Raw genomic sequence first — 14,071 nt, forward strand, 5'->3', positions numbered from 1 at the left:
AGAAAATTTTTTTATTCATTTTAAATACCAAAGATCCCCCTCTTCTCTCCTCCTGCCCCTCCAGCCTCCCCCTCCCAATCTACCCCCCATTCCCTTCTATAAGAAGGTAAGGCCTCCCATGGGGAGGTACATTTAGTAGAGGCAGTTCCAAGCCCATCCCCCTGCCTCAAGGCTGTGCAAGGTGTCCTGTCATAGAAGTGGGATCCAAAAGACCTGCTCATGCACCAGGGATGGATTCTGATCCTACTGCCAGGGGTCCCCTTAAGCACATCAAGCTACACAACTGTCTTGCTTATGCAGAGGGCCTAGTCCAGTCCCATGCAGGCTCCACAGCTGTTGATCTAAATTTTATGAGTTCCCACTAGTTTGGTTTGGTTGTCTCTGTAGGTTTCCCCATCTACCTACGTTTATATTGGCACTTTTCAATCAATAAGATCACTGTCTATTTATGTTGTAGAAAAATAGCTATGAAAGTTGAAAATTCAAGAAGGCACAAATGGTTGCATTTTGAGTAAGTATTATGAGGTAGACATCCAGAACTAGATCAGGTCCCTAAAAGCAAAGTATTGATGTGTTAGAGCTCTGCATGTAGAGCCTTATTTTGGAATTTCTTTCTTTTATAAACTCCTCTCCTATATTCTTAGAAATCTTGCCTGACATTCAGCAGGGGAAGGAGATGGAATGACGCATTCATCAAAAGGACTCTGAAGACACAGTCTGTGAAGGAGCAGCATGTGCCCAGTTCTCTTCCATCTTATGCCAAGACAGACACCATTAATCAGTAGCACTCAGTAGGCCTGCTGAATTATTTCTGAGAATCCTTCACAATATAGTATTGCAGGCCATCAGTACCAACAGTTGGGTAAGTATGAGTAACAGTTGGCACTGATAGTTTTATGATGCCAAGGATGCATACACAAAACAGGAAGGACACCAGTAGGAATACTAATTTCAGATTAAGTTTTAAATATCTCCTAATAAGAATGGGTTAGAGCATAATTTCAATAAATAGCTGTTTTACTGATTCCTGGCTCTCACATAAGACAGTGTGCATAGACATGTGTATGGCAGGGTAAGCTGGAAGGGTCGAAGGAAGAATCAAACAGAAAGCGTTGTTGGGCCAATAGTCATGTCCAAGGTAAAAACTGATGTTAAAAGTTAAAAAATTGAAAAGTTAAATTGTCTTTAGGCAGAAAAGTAAGAAATCCTGAGACCAGGGAGAGAAAGACAAAGAGGAAAAACACATATAAATACTTCTGAGTTTCTCATTGTGCTTATGGCCTTATACTGGCCCCTCTGAATTTCAACCCACTGAAAATGATATGGAGATCATGGCTTAATATACTCCATGTTCAAGGTCACCAAAATCTGTGAATATATATTGCCAAGTAAGGACTGGAGATTGGTTTTGATGTTTAAAAAAGAGGCAAACCCATTTCTTAATTATTTTCCGTATGCTTTTTCTTTTAAGTAAATGACTCCCTTTTGGATCACTATAAATTATGGGATTCCCACCATTTTGGTGCTGTTACATGTTGTAGATGTTACTTCTTAACTGCTTGTCAAATATCTGCACTTACCGGGCATGTTCGTCCCCCTCCCCCTTTACCCAGTACAAATCAATGAATAAATAAAATCACGTTCTGGTTTCAGGTCTATTTATATTGTAGAGGGGTAGCTAAGGAGGTTGAAAATTCCAGAAGGCACTAATATTTCTTTTTTAGAACCTCTCATTTCCTTTTGACCAGGCTCTGAGACTGTCAATTCACTTTCGCTCTTTACTGCCCCCCTTCCACTTGGAGAAAGCATCTGAACGCTCTATGTGCCTGTATCTAAAGGAAGGGAGGCACAAATGCCCTCCCTTGTCTGAGTGTGATGTCAACCTTCCTCAACTGCATCCTGTCACAGCACCAATTGCTCTCTATGCCTAGACTTAATGGAAGAATTTAACAATCCGGTCTGCTCTCCTGGTGTTTTCTGGTTGCTCAGGGCTGGCTGTCAGCAGCTCATTTGGCAACCCGGTAGGAGAGGTTAATTAGCGGGGAGAGGGGAAGAGTGCTGCCCAGAGGGAGCAGAAGTGCTGTGCCCACTGAGAGCTTGGAAGACAAACAAAGAAGTTGGGAAGTATTTATTTTCTCAGTTGGGAAATCTTTTTCTCCACGGGGACTTGAGTTCAAACAGAGGCCAGCACCTTGTTGCCTCCACATGAGAGACACAGAATCAAAGTGCCCTGAAAGTAAATGATGGTTAGAAAGGGCACCAGAGATCTGACTTCCAGTCAGGAAACCAAAAGTGTTTTGTTGCTCTCCATAGTAAACCCATATTGATTGTTGCAAGGAAGGGCTTGCTGCTTCCCAAGGTTTAAGTTTCTTCCATCTTTTAACCTCTGAGAGGCCTTGCTGTTAGGAACTACTATGGAATTTTTCACTTGTTTAATATAAAATGAATCATTTGAGATCAATCATGACAGCTCTCTCTCAGGCTAGCATCTATTGCCAAGGGTAAGGTGAAGGGTATGTTATACAATGCAGATGTTACTAAGTGGCCATCTTGAGAGGAATCATGGCACAGCACTGGCGTGTTAGTTGGTGTGTCTTATCCTCATACAGACCAACCGGGCACCTGGACAGCAGAAGCTCCCTATGCAGTGCAAGAAGTCACCGTGAAGCTGTGAATCTGGAAAGCAGAAGGGGCAGTCTTCTACGAAGGCAGCATCCACTAGGTTTGGAGTTGCTGATAAGCACGCCAGTGTAACATCACAGATTTTATGGAACCTGTCTGTACCAGTGGTCCCGGAATGGCATTCATGATGCCAATAAGAAAGGAGCAGAGCTGTGGGTTACTCTTCTAACCTACAGCTTGTTAGATACTTGTTTTTATAGAGTGATTGGATGTTTTATTCAGATTTCCAAAGTAATTCTTAGCAATAAACTAGTAATATTTTTGCTAGTTGAGCAGCTGAGTTATGCTTAATGACTATATTTTAATAATTATTGTAAGTGTGTATGTAAGTATAAGATGTATTTATTTATTTAATTTTCCATTTACCCACATTATCATTTTCATGTTTCAGTAGCATATGTACTAATTTTTTTTTCAGGCTGCACTTTTCTCAAACTTGCTATGTACTGTGAACTTGAATTTGTACCATGAGCTTGTGATCCTCATGCTTCCCAGGTGCTGGATATAGGTGTGTCCCATCACACCTAGTTTATATGGTGCTAACGTGGAACTCAGGGCTTCATGAATGCTGGACAAGCACTCTACCAACTGAACTACATCCCCAGCCCTTTCCAGGTTTTCAAGGCTCATTTTATTAAAATGAAATGTGTTACATTTTTTTTAATGTTATTGGGTATAGTTGTAATGTGCAATACTTAAGTCATTTTATAATTAAGTCAGATTTCTACTCTGTGAGATCAGGCATTGTATCACCATAGCTTCTCTTTACACTTGCTAGTTCTCCATTTCAATTTATAAAATGCAGAATTTACATCCTGAGAGCGATTATGAAACTAATGATCTGCTACTTACACACTGTGTTTCCTGGAGGGATGCCTGAGGAGTAGGCTGTGATGGCTTACAGGAAACCATCACTAAGTTTGCACTGTGCTCGCTAGTTGCACTGCTCACGTCTGATCTCATGGAATAACATTCCCATATTTCAGCCCTTTGCTTTCCCCTCCTGTCAGTCAGCTGGTACACGTCTCCAGCTAACGGTGTGGTATAGCTAGAGTTTTCCTGCCTGGCTCATGGTCAGGACAAATCTCTCTCACCCTCCAGTCCCACAGCCGCTCAGACCCAACCAAGTAAACACAGAGACTTATATTGCTTACAAACTGTATGGCTGTGGCAGGCTTCTTGCTAACTGTTCTTATATCTTAAATTAATCCATTTCTATAAATCTATACCTTGCCACGTGGCTCGTGGCTTACCAGCATCTTCACATGCTACTTGTCATGGCGGCGGCTGGCAGTGTCTCCTTGACTCAGTCTTCCACTTCCCAGAATTCTCCTCTCTCCTTGTCCCGCCTATACTTCCTGCCTGGCCACTGGCCAATCAGTGTTTTATTTATACAGAATGATATCCACAACACTTCCCTTTCTCTTTTTTTTCAAAAAGGAAGGTTTTAACCTTAACATAGTAAAATTACATATAATTTGGGAATTTGAGTGTAGCTTCTCTTACTACTTCCTGCTGGAGGGGGGCGCTGTATCTTATGGGGACACAAAGAAAATTTTAGGATTATGGAGTAGTCCATGAGGCTGTATTGTCTGAGCCAGTTGCCTTCAAACCTTTCTGTATGTTAGATCATCTGGGCCATGGTGTCATCAGAGACCTTTCAGGGGGTCTTGGCTGGTCAAACCTGATGTATCTTAATCTGGAATAAATCCATAGCCTCTGGCTTTCTGTGGAAACAAAAGCAGAGCCTCCTTTCCAAAGCAACATATCCTTACATCCAAATTTTGAAGTCAAGGTACCTTTAAAATATACATTTTGGCATAACTCAACATCTTTTGCAATCAAATGTTTTTCTTCAGTTACAAATATCAAAGAGAACATAATCCATATTCTCTGTGTGGTAGCCATCTTTACGTGGCTTATTTTTTACATTACCTTGGGCCTATAGCTTTAAACTGTAGCATTCTAAGACTGAAAGGGAGCTGTGGCTGCTGGCTCTGCCCACTTCAGCTTCCCAACATGGCAGTGGTATGTTTTCCGCCAGCTCTGGGAGCCATCAACTCTCAGAAATAGTGGGTCTGTGCTTCTGTCAAAGCAGCGTGTAGCCCAGAAACCTCTTCTTTTGTTTGGTACTAGCAAAGGCTAAATCCACCACGTAGCTTAATGTGCCACTTGCAGAGGCCTCATTCCCGCCATACTGTAGATGGAACATGCACGACAGGAACCTGCCATAGTAGATAGTAGCTCAAACACACAGGCTGCCACTAACTTGAGAGAGACAACTAGAAACTGTTTTTAGCTCCGTTTTAGAATATTTTTTTTAATCAGGTTTTAGGTGGAAACTCTTGCCAACACGTTGGGCGCCATTTGTAGCTAGAGTTTTCTCTCTGGATCCCACCAAACCCTGGCAGTCTGACAGCCCACTTATAAAATAAACACACAGATGCTTATATTATTTAAACTGTTTGGCCTAATGGCTCAGGCTTCTAGCTATCTAGTTCTTACAAGCTCCGACAGTGTGGGGAGAGTTGTGTGGTGGTTTACATCCCAAGTCTTTGTGTGGCTGAGAATGTCTCCTGTCCTTCTCACCAGAGTCACCAGGGAAAGGAGACTGGAAACAAGCCCTCCTTGTTCTGAGCTCTACAAAGCATCACTGGAGCTAATAGCAGCCTCTTTCTGGTGTTTCCACCACAACGCTTATGCTTCTCTTCCCGAGTGCATGGAACATTTTCTTTCTTAAGTTTTTCTTCCAAAAATTTTGCAGTTCCTGCATTCTCAGAGACCCTGAAGCTTCCCTGTCACAGTGAGGTTTTCCTCTATGTGTTTGCTTGACTTTTATCTTTTCTTCCAGTGATCTACAGTTTGTTTATGAAGTTATTTTCTGTAGGTTGAAATCTCGTGAAACTACACTTTGAATCCTGTATGTTTCATGTCTCTAATTTGTGAAAATAACTATATTCACATTACCCTTCAATAATTTGATTTTCTGGACAATGCCAAATTTCATTTTGGTATTCACTGTTTTTATGGTGAAATTTAGAAATTATTTAAAAAACAAAAACAAAAACAAAAACAAGCTTTTTTTGTTTTGTTCTGTTTCTCACATGTTAGCCTCATTATTCCAATTTTTTTTTATTCCCTTAGGGGAAAGGGCTATGTTCATTCAGTGACAGATTAGGATAAATCTCTGATAAGAGATTTTTGTCAATGCTTGGAGCAGGTGACTGAGTCCCAAATTAAAGATTACACCCCCTATGCAATTATAGTAACTGCCCAGGTAGCCTGTGCTTGTGAGAAGAAGGAGCAGTAGCATCTGCATCCTGGGTGGATAGCCCACATCTGAGATGGGTCACCTACCTCTGGGGTGGGTAGCCTGCCTCTGGGGTGGGTCACCTGTCTCTGGGGTGGAGCACCTGTCTCTGGGGTGGGTAGCCTGTCTCAGGGGTGGGTAGCCTGTCTCTGGGGTGGGTAGCCTGCCTCTGTGGTGGGTAGTCTGCCTCTGGGGTGGGTCACCTGTCTCTTGGGTGGAGCACCTGTCTCTGGGGTGGGTAGCCTGCCTCTGAGGTGGGTCACCTGTCTCTGGGGTGGAGCACCTGTCTCTGGGGTGGGTAGCCTGTCTCAGAGGTGGGTCACCTGTCTCTGGGGTGGAGCACCTATCTCTGGGGTGGGGCACCTGTCTCTGGGGTGGGTAGCCTGTCTCAGGGGTGGGTAGCCTGTCTCTGGGGTGGAGCCCACCTCTGAGCAGAAACATTGCTTCTTTGTTCCATTATGTTCTGCTGTGGCCACTGCTCAGGGCCACTCAGCGACTTTGCTCTCTTTCTGTCCGTCAGAGTTGTCAGAATTGTCTGAGCCAGTGCTCGGTCTGTAGCTCGGCCTTCGACTTTGCTTTCAGGGACCTGTGAACAGGGATGTGCGTGTTTACATGGCTATTTGACACACAGTCTCTTTAGCCTGGGTCTAGGCATTTATAGAGGCTTACTTTTCTGTTTCTAGCTGATTTTATACTAGCTTTTTAGAGAGATTTTTGTCTGTGTAGTGCTGGGGATTCAGTAAAGAGTCTTGTAAATGCTAAGTGCTCTGCCACTGAGCCACGTCACTGGTCCTTAGTTAGGCTTTTGTTTTGTTTTGTCTTTTAGTATGAGTGTCACAATATCACATGTACCCATGAATCCTCCCCCCAAATCTGTTTTTTTCTGGTTTTAATTCTAATTGACAACCTGTATTTTATCTGGAATTCTTGTACATTAAGCAGTCTGTCATGGTCCTTGTTGAACTGGAGCAATGTTAGAATGGAACTATTCAAGGACTCTGTCCAATTCTAAGGACATTTTTCTTCCAGGAGACTCCAGAATATTGTTTTTCAAGCCTCACTACACTCAGCCCACGTGCTCATTCTCTCTACTGCAATGGAAAGATGTGGAGTATTTTAGTATCCAAAAATACTGGAATCTGCAGGATTCTGAGTGTGTGTGTGTGCGTGTGTGTGTGTGTGTGTGTGTGTGTGTGTGTATGTGTGTCTATTAGGTGAGGCGGTGAATGTGATAGACAAAAAGAAAGTTAAAAGTGCTCACGTTATCACTGTGTCAACAAAGTCTTGCTATGTCTAACTCAACTTTCTAGAGCTCAGTGACTAGCTGCCTAGCCGTGCCCCATTTAAAAACAGTTGCTAGATCAAATTGGACAGAATGCGCTATGTAGCTGGATAAATGAGGCTGGCTTAGGCTGGGACTGATTTAATAGACTGAGAACAATGGCCTTCCCCCAAACTGTCTCTATGGAGATTTATTTTCCCATCCCCTCATTCTATTGTTTGTTTACTACCTTATCATTGAGCTCATCTACTTCCCTGGGAAGTTAATAAACCAAAAGAAGATAAATGTCCTATGTGAAACTACCTATCAATAGAAAAATAATCATAACAACATTTATAGACTATTTAGTATGTGCCAGGAAACAGCTATGTGTTTTACATGTACCACCTCATGGAGTCTCTGTACTAGAGGAAAACTTATTGACTCTCGTCTCTGCGTGAGCCCATGTAACCAGAAGGGTAAAGAGCTGGGTTATACACCACACAGTGAGGTTTCAGTGCTCTGCCCCTTCTCTGTTCTGTGCCTTGCCGTTCTGAAATCCTTACTCGGAACTGCTCCTTTTATAAAACAGTCTGGATCATGTGTTGACCTGCTCTTCAGTTCTCTTCTCCTTTAATTCCTTGGAGAGAAAGCAAGGTGGGTTTGCCTCTGAGACTGCGCTTCTCATTTGCATTAGCCTTATCAGTATGCATGCTGCCCTGCAGCCTCAACACCCACCGCGATCACAGGCAGCTTTTTCCTTCCCTGTATTGCTAAAGATTTGTTTCCCTCTGCAGACATTTTCTTATCCACTCGCCAACTCACAGAGCATCAAATGATAACTATACGACCTAGAAAAAAATTACTAAAGTGTAGAATTCAGGAGGGAATGCAGCTAGAGATGGCAGAGAGCCAGTTCCCAAAGCAAAGTGGATCAAAGGAAATCCTTAATACCTGCTCAGGGCTGGCAAAGCTGTAATTGTGTTTCTTATTTACTTTGTGCACTAGTGGCTCATATAAATTACAGGAGAGCCCCCTGAGATGTCCCAGGAGGTATATCAATGCCTCTCAATATCCCCAGTTATTTCCACTGGCAGTAACAAAACTCTGTGGCAGTGACTGTTGATACTACAAGGTATTACTGTTACTTCAGCTGGAAATGAGACGGAGGATTTGATTCACACCACCACACTGTCTTCAGGATCATTAGGAGGAATTCTGCTTATTCCTTGTCTTCGTGATTGAAAATGCAGTGACCTGAAAAGTGTTGCTACAGTGCTTAGTCTGCACTGTCTCTCTGACTACGTTTGCAATCACTTAGAAGATACACCTCAGGGTAAATAGAGATGCCTTGAGAGAGACATAACAGAGAGAATACTCACCCCGAGTGTAGGTGGACCGTGCCATGGGCTAGGGTCCCAGCCTGAAGAAAAACAGAGAAAGGATACAACCAGCATTCCATCCTCTCTGCTTTCTGTCTGCCCACAGGTAAGGAGTCACAGCCTTACACACCAGCACCATGAACACTGCTTACACACCAGCACCATGAACACTGATTACACACCAGCACTATGAACATTGATTACACACCAGCACTATGAACACTGCTTACACACCAGCCACCATGAACATTGCTGTCAAAGGCTCTATTCTCTCACACTATGAACAAAAAATGTTTTGTTTCCCATAAGTTACCCTTCTCATCTATTTCTGATAGCAACAAGAAAAATAATTGATATGGTTGCCTCAAAGCCAATACGTGTCACAAAATAAATGTCATTGTATAATTTTACCAAGAAATTATGTTTTGGACCCTTTTTATTCAGCTATCCTGTAAGAAAAGCAGTGTAAGCAATGTGTGGTTGTTTCGTACAGAAGATAAAGAATATAAGAACTCCTCAACTACTATTTGACTCTCTGTGACATGACCAGCGCCTTTTATATGTCATTTTGTAGTTATATAACCCCATGAATCATGTTCTACTGCTCACTTTTTCCAAATGAAAGACTAGAGAAACTCAGTCACTTGCTGAAGGTCACATAGCATATGACAATATCAACTGAGACATGTTCTACCTCTAAAGTTCCATTTATTCCATGGAAACCATAAACAGCTTCTATTTTATTGTCTATGAGACTTCTCTCTGCCATAGTAAACTATGAGTTGAATATGACCACGTGTTGTTTTTCATGTGTAGTAATCATTTTTTATTTTAACTGAAAATATTGGACTTGTGAATGCTCAATCATCAATGGGACATCTTTATTAACCCCCATTTCCACCAAAGCTCAAGGAACTTCACAGAAGAGGAAGAAGAAAGAATGTAAAAGTAGGAGAATAGGGAAGAGTGATATGAAACGCTATCTTCTGGATATGACTTGCTACTGCTTTCCAAACTCCAAACAGTGGTAGTCTGTGTAAGACCTACACAATATCAGTCTAGCCATAACTCTGGTACACATCGGGAAGGTGCTCTCAGGGCCCCAGCCCTCACTGAGGAGCTACTGGAAGTTGACAGCTTCTGGGAGAGGAAGAATAATCCTTCTTAAAGGATATGACCACTGGTTGGTTACCCATGTTCCAATGGATGATCCCATATCCATGAATGTATGGGAAGCACTACTGGGTCTTAGTTGGGTATATGTATTAGAAGAGGACATAAAATTGGGAGGGCCCGTATTGGGGATGATCTGAACAAGTCAGAGGAAACATTGGGGTTGATACAGCCACATTCTATTATATACATGTATAAAATTCTAAAAGAATATAAAACATAAATAGTAAAACTTTGGAAAGCTGACTCAGACATAGCCACACTTATAACTGTAAAGAAAAGAACCCTTGGACTGGGGAGATAGGTCTGTTGTTAATTCTTTCCCTACAAGTATGAGAGCTGGAGTTCATAATCCTCAGTATCCAAGTGAACTCTGGTATCATGCCAGCCTGCTTATAGCTCCAGTTACTGGAAGGCAGAAACAAGGAATCCACAAAGCAAACTGTCTAGCCAGACTAACCATACTTGTAAGACCTTAAGCAGAGATCCTGTCTCGATGAATAATAAGATGGAGCGGGATCAAAGAAGACTCCTGATGTCAATCTTGGACCGCCATATTCATGTGTGCTTACATGCACGAACACACACACACACACACACACACACACACACACACACACACACACACACACACCACTTGTATAAACGCTCATGTGAAGATTAATACACACACACACATACTATGGACATATAAGTATTCATTGAAAAAGAATCCATTATACAATTTACTGTTTGTATAGACAAGCAAGAGTTAAAAATACATTTTGCAAATGCACTTTGTTTAACTGGACTTTATAAATATTAAAGTTCTTGTGCTTAAACTCTGGTTATCAGCAACAAAGATCTGAGTTGGGAGCAGATTGACAATAAACTACACACAAATGAATATAACCCCAGGGAAAAGAAACTATGAAAGTGTAAATAAAAGACAGAGGGAAAGTTCAGAATTACTTTACTGTTTTATATCCATGTCCAGAGCTATTTTCCCTGAGGCCACAAGACGAAAAGTATTCACCATCTTTTCTGCAAACCAAGCATGCCACAAGAGACAGAGATAACCAGATGCTCATGCCTAAAACTCAAAGGAAATATCTTATCAGTGAGAGTCTGTATTCACAGGGAGGATGAGGGCAGATAAGTTGATACTAACACTGATTAATAGAAAGGCTACATGCAAACATCTATTCAATAAGACACTTAAAATACAATCTTAGGAGAAACTAATAAGCTGTCAACCAAGATGAGAGAAAATTCATAGGCTTTAGGAAAGTGGGGAGGATCAGGGAGCAGTTGGGAGAGAGAAAAGACTATGATCCAAATACATTGTATGGAAAATACGTTTTATGAAAAAGTTAATAAACTAGTTAGTTTCATTCATGTTTTTGGTTATTAATTTTCTGTCTTAGAACCAGTTTGCATTCTTTTCATAATTTTGCTTATTATTAGTATGTGTGTGCATGCTGTATGTATAGGCTCATGTTCCCTATTATGTGTAGAGGTCAGAGGACAGCTCTGTGGAGCTAGTTCTCTGCTTTCACCTTTCTATATTATGTTAGCCAGGGTTCTATAAATGAACAGAACTGATAGGATGAATATACACATACATGCATACACACATGCATGCACACACACACGCACACACATACAATACACACAATAAAAGAGGATTTTTTTATACTGGCTTGCAGGCTCTGATCTGGGTAGTTCAACAGTGACTGTCATAACAGAATGACTAGTAATCTGGTAATTGCTCAGTCCACAAAGCTAGGTATATCCCACAAGGCTAGGAGTCCTGGACAACGCCTAGAGAGCTGATGGTTTCCCTATCTGCGCTGAAATACTGAACAAGTTGGATTTAATATCAGCTGCAGCAAAAAGCTAGACAAACCTGCCCCTGAGAGTGAGGGCAAGCACGTAAAGTGATTTCCTTCTCCCGTGTCCTTTAGGGTGGGCTGCCACCAGATGATGTGGTACACACTTGGAGTGGGACATCTTACTTGAAATAATCAGATTAAGAAAATCCCTCCCAATGCCTAGCATTGTGAGTTTTAGTTGATTCCAGATGCAGTCAAGTTGACAACCAAGATTAGCAATCACATACGTGTACTGGGACTAGAATTCAGGTCTCCAGGCTTATGGGACATGTGCTTTTGCACACTGAGCCATCTTACTGACCATGAGAGTCTGTATTCTAAGGGATAAAAGTAATATATAGAATGGGGTCTTACATTTTTATTCATGAAATATTTGTAATGTAAGTAGGCAGTAATCTTAATTATTTAATAAAACATTACATTTTCTTCCACCTAAGGAGTCTTAAAACAGATGATAGTAACTAATGTTTACTAAGCACTTCATGAGTACTCAGTGGTTGACTTGCATTTCGTGCCACTCCAACTCTAATCAGCCACCATTAGAATATTAATGGAGACACAATATTCTTCTCTTTTATCGAAGTGTTTTGAGCAAAGGCAGCTAGCAAGGCTAAGGTGAAGAGTGCCTTTGTGCATGCAAAGTAGCACACACCAGTCAATACCTGCTGTGATAGTTTAATTCTCAGAAAAGTGGGTCAGTGGCAGCTAGTTGGCCTATTCTGAAAGTGGACACTATAGCAAGTTAAAGACAAGAATGCAAGGCAGAGCAGAACTAGGGTATAAGAGCCTGATTCCTGATGGGGCCTCTGCCTACGTGCTCACCCCTCCATCCACCTACTCACTAGGCACTGATGTCATACCTTCTCTGCACTACACACTGAATGAGATGACGACGAATAATTTCTATTCTTCAGTCTCCTGGACTGGTGAAAACTGGAAAGTCCCAAAAGAATGTGGGTACAAGAAACAGAGAGGCACATGGGCAGGGGGATATCAAGGCAGTGAGCAAATGACTTGACTCAAGATAAAAGGATAAATGCCAGAAAGGAAGCAAAAGTCACTAGACATTCATGCATAAAGCAGATGGCATGTTCTAGGTCCTCCAAGTAACATGGTGGAAAGGGCAGTGTGAGCAGATAGTGCAGTGACTTGCATGCGTTTAAAGGGCTTGGGTTTTTTGGCAGAGTTAAGTGGAATAGTGTAGGTAGAGTTTTTTGCTGGGACTACCAGCTCCCCAGTACCCACACAGAGACTTATTATGAATTATAAATGCTCAGCCTATAGCTTAAGCTTGTTACTATCTCTTACAACTTAACCCATATATTTTATCTACACTCTACCACATGGCAGTACCTTCTTTCAGCATGGAATGTTTATTTTGCTTTTCTCTGTGTCTGCTGGCAACTCTGTCCTCTTCTTCCCCATACTCTCTTTTGTCTACAAATCCTGCCTAACTTCTACCTGCCTAGCTATTGGCCATTTAGCTCTTTATTAAACCAATGATAGTAACAAATATTCACAGTGTACAAAAAGATTGTTCCACAGCACAATAGAACCATACTACAATTTCTCCTTAGAGAAGTAGATTTTATTGAAAATGTGGATAAATAATCAGAGGGACACATGTAAAGTATCATAATACTTACCACACAGATCACAAAAGTTTTTCCAGATGCTAAAAGGTCAGTTTACAATACTAACTACAAACAAAGTATGTCTTAATATGTTTTTAAAAACTGTAACTATACTATGTATGTGTATTTGTGTATGGGAGTGAACTTCCTGTAATTTTTATAATAAACTCCTCTAAAAACAACTTCTTTTTTTTTTTTTTTGGCGTTTTTCGAGACAGGGTTCCTCTGTGTAGCTTTGCGCCTTTCCTGGGACTCACTTGGTAGCCCAGGCTGGCCTCGAACTCACAGAGATCCGCCTGGCTCTGTCTCCCGAGTGCTGGGATTAAAGGCATGCGCCACCACCGCCCGGCTTCTAAAAACAACTTCAAACTTCTCTTAGTAGCAATCAGGAAACTATAATTCACAATATCTTTTCTAGGTTTTTTTTTTTTTTTTTTTCAAAATGTCTTGAGTTTTCAAGACTGATCCTAGATCCTGGATTCCTATTAGTCTCACTGTATGGCATGATAAATCTTTAGGAAGAAGGTCTCATTTGTGTACAGTTTCAGTGGATCTATCTCTTTGGTTATCTTTGGTATTTGTTTATTTGTTTGGTTGGTTGGTTGCCACCACAGGTATTGGTGGCCAGCTATACAGGCTCATCTTTCCTGTGTCCAGTTGCAAGATTTTTCAGTTTAGATGGGACCTAAGTCTGAGTTTTAGAAACTGAATACCTTTCTATAGGAAAACTGAAAATTCATACAACATGAAATTCA

General features: G+C 41.4%; 1 long non-coding RNA gene across 1 annotated transcript; it reads right to left on the minus strand.

Annotated features, from left to right (window-relative positions):
- Positions 1-7,700: 7,700 nt before the first annotated feature.
- LOC131904548 (uncharacterized) lies at positions 7,701-9,326 on the minus strand. Its single transcript, XR_009377758.1, has 3 exons — positions 9,245-9,326; positions 8,636-8,676; positions 7,701-7,893 (listed from the first exon to the last, which is right to left on the minus strand). It is a non-coding gene; the product is annotated as an uncharacterized LOC131904548 (long non-coding RNA).
- Positions 9,327-14,071: the final 4,745 nt, after the last annotated feature.

The sequence above is a fragment of the Peromyscus eremicus genome, chromosome 2 (genome assembly GCF_949786415.1).
Source record: "Peromyscus eremicus chromosome 2, PerEre_H2_v1, whole genome shotgun sequence".
Classification (NCBI taxonomy): domain Eukaryota; kingdom Metazoa; phylum Chordata; class Mammalia; order Rodentia; family Cricetidae; genus Peromyscus; species Peromyscus eremicus.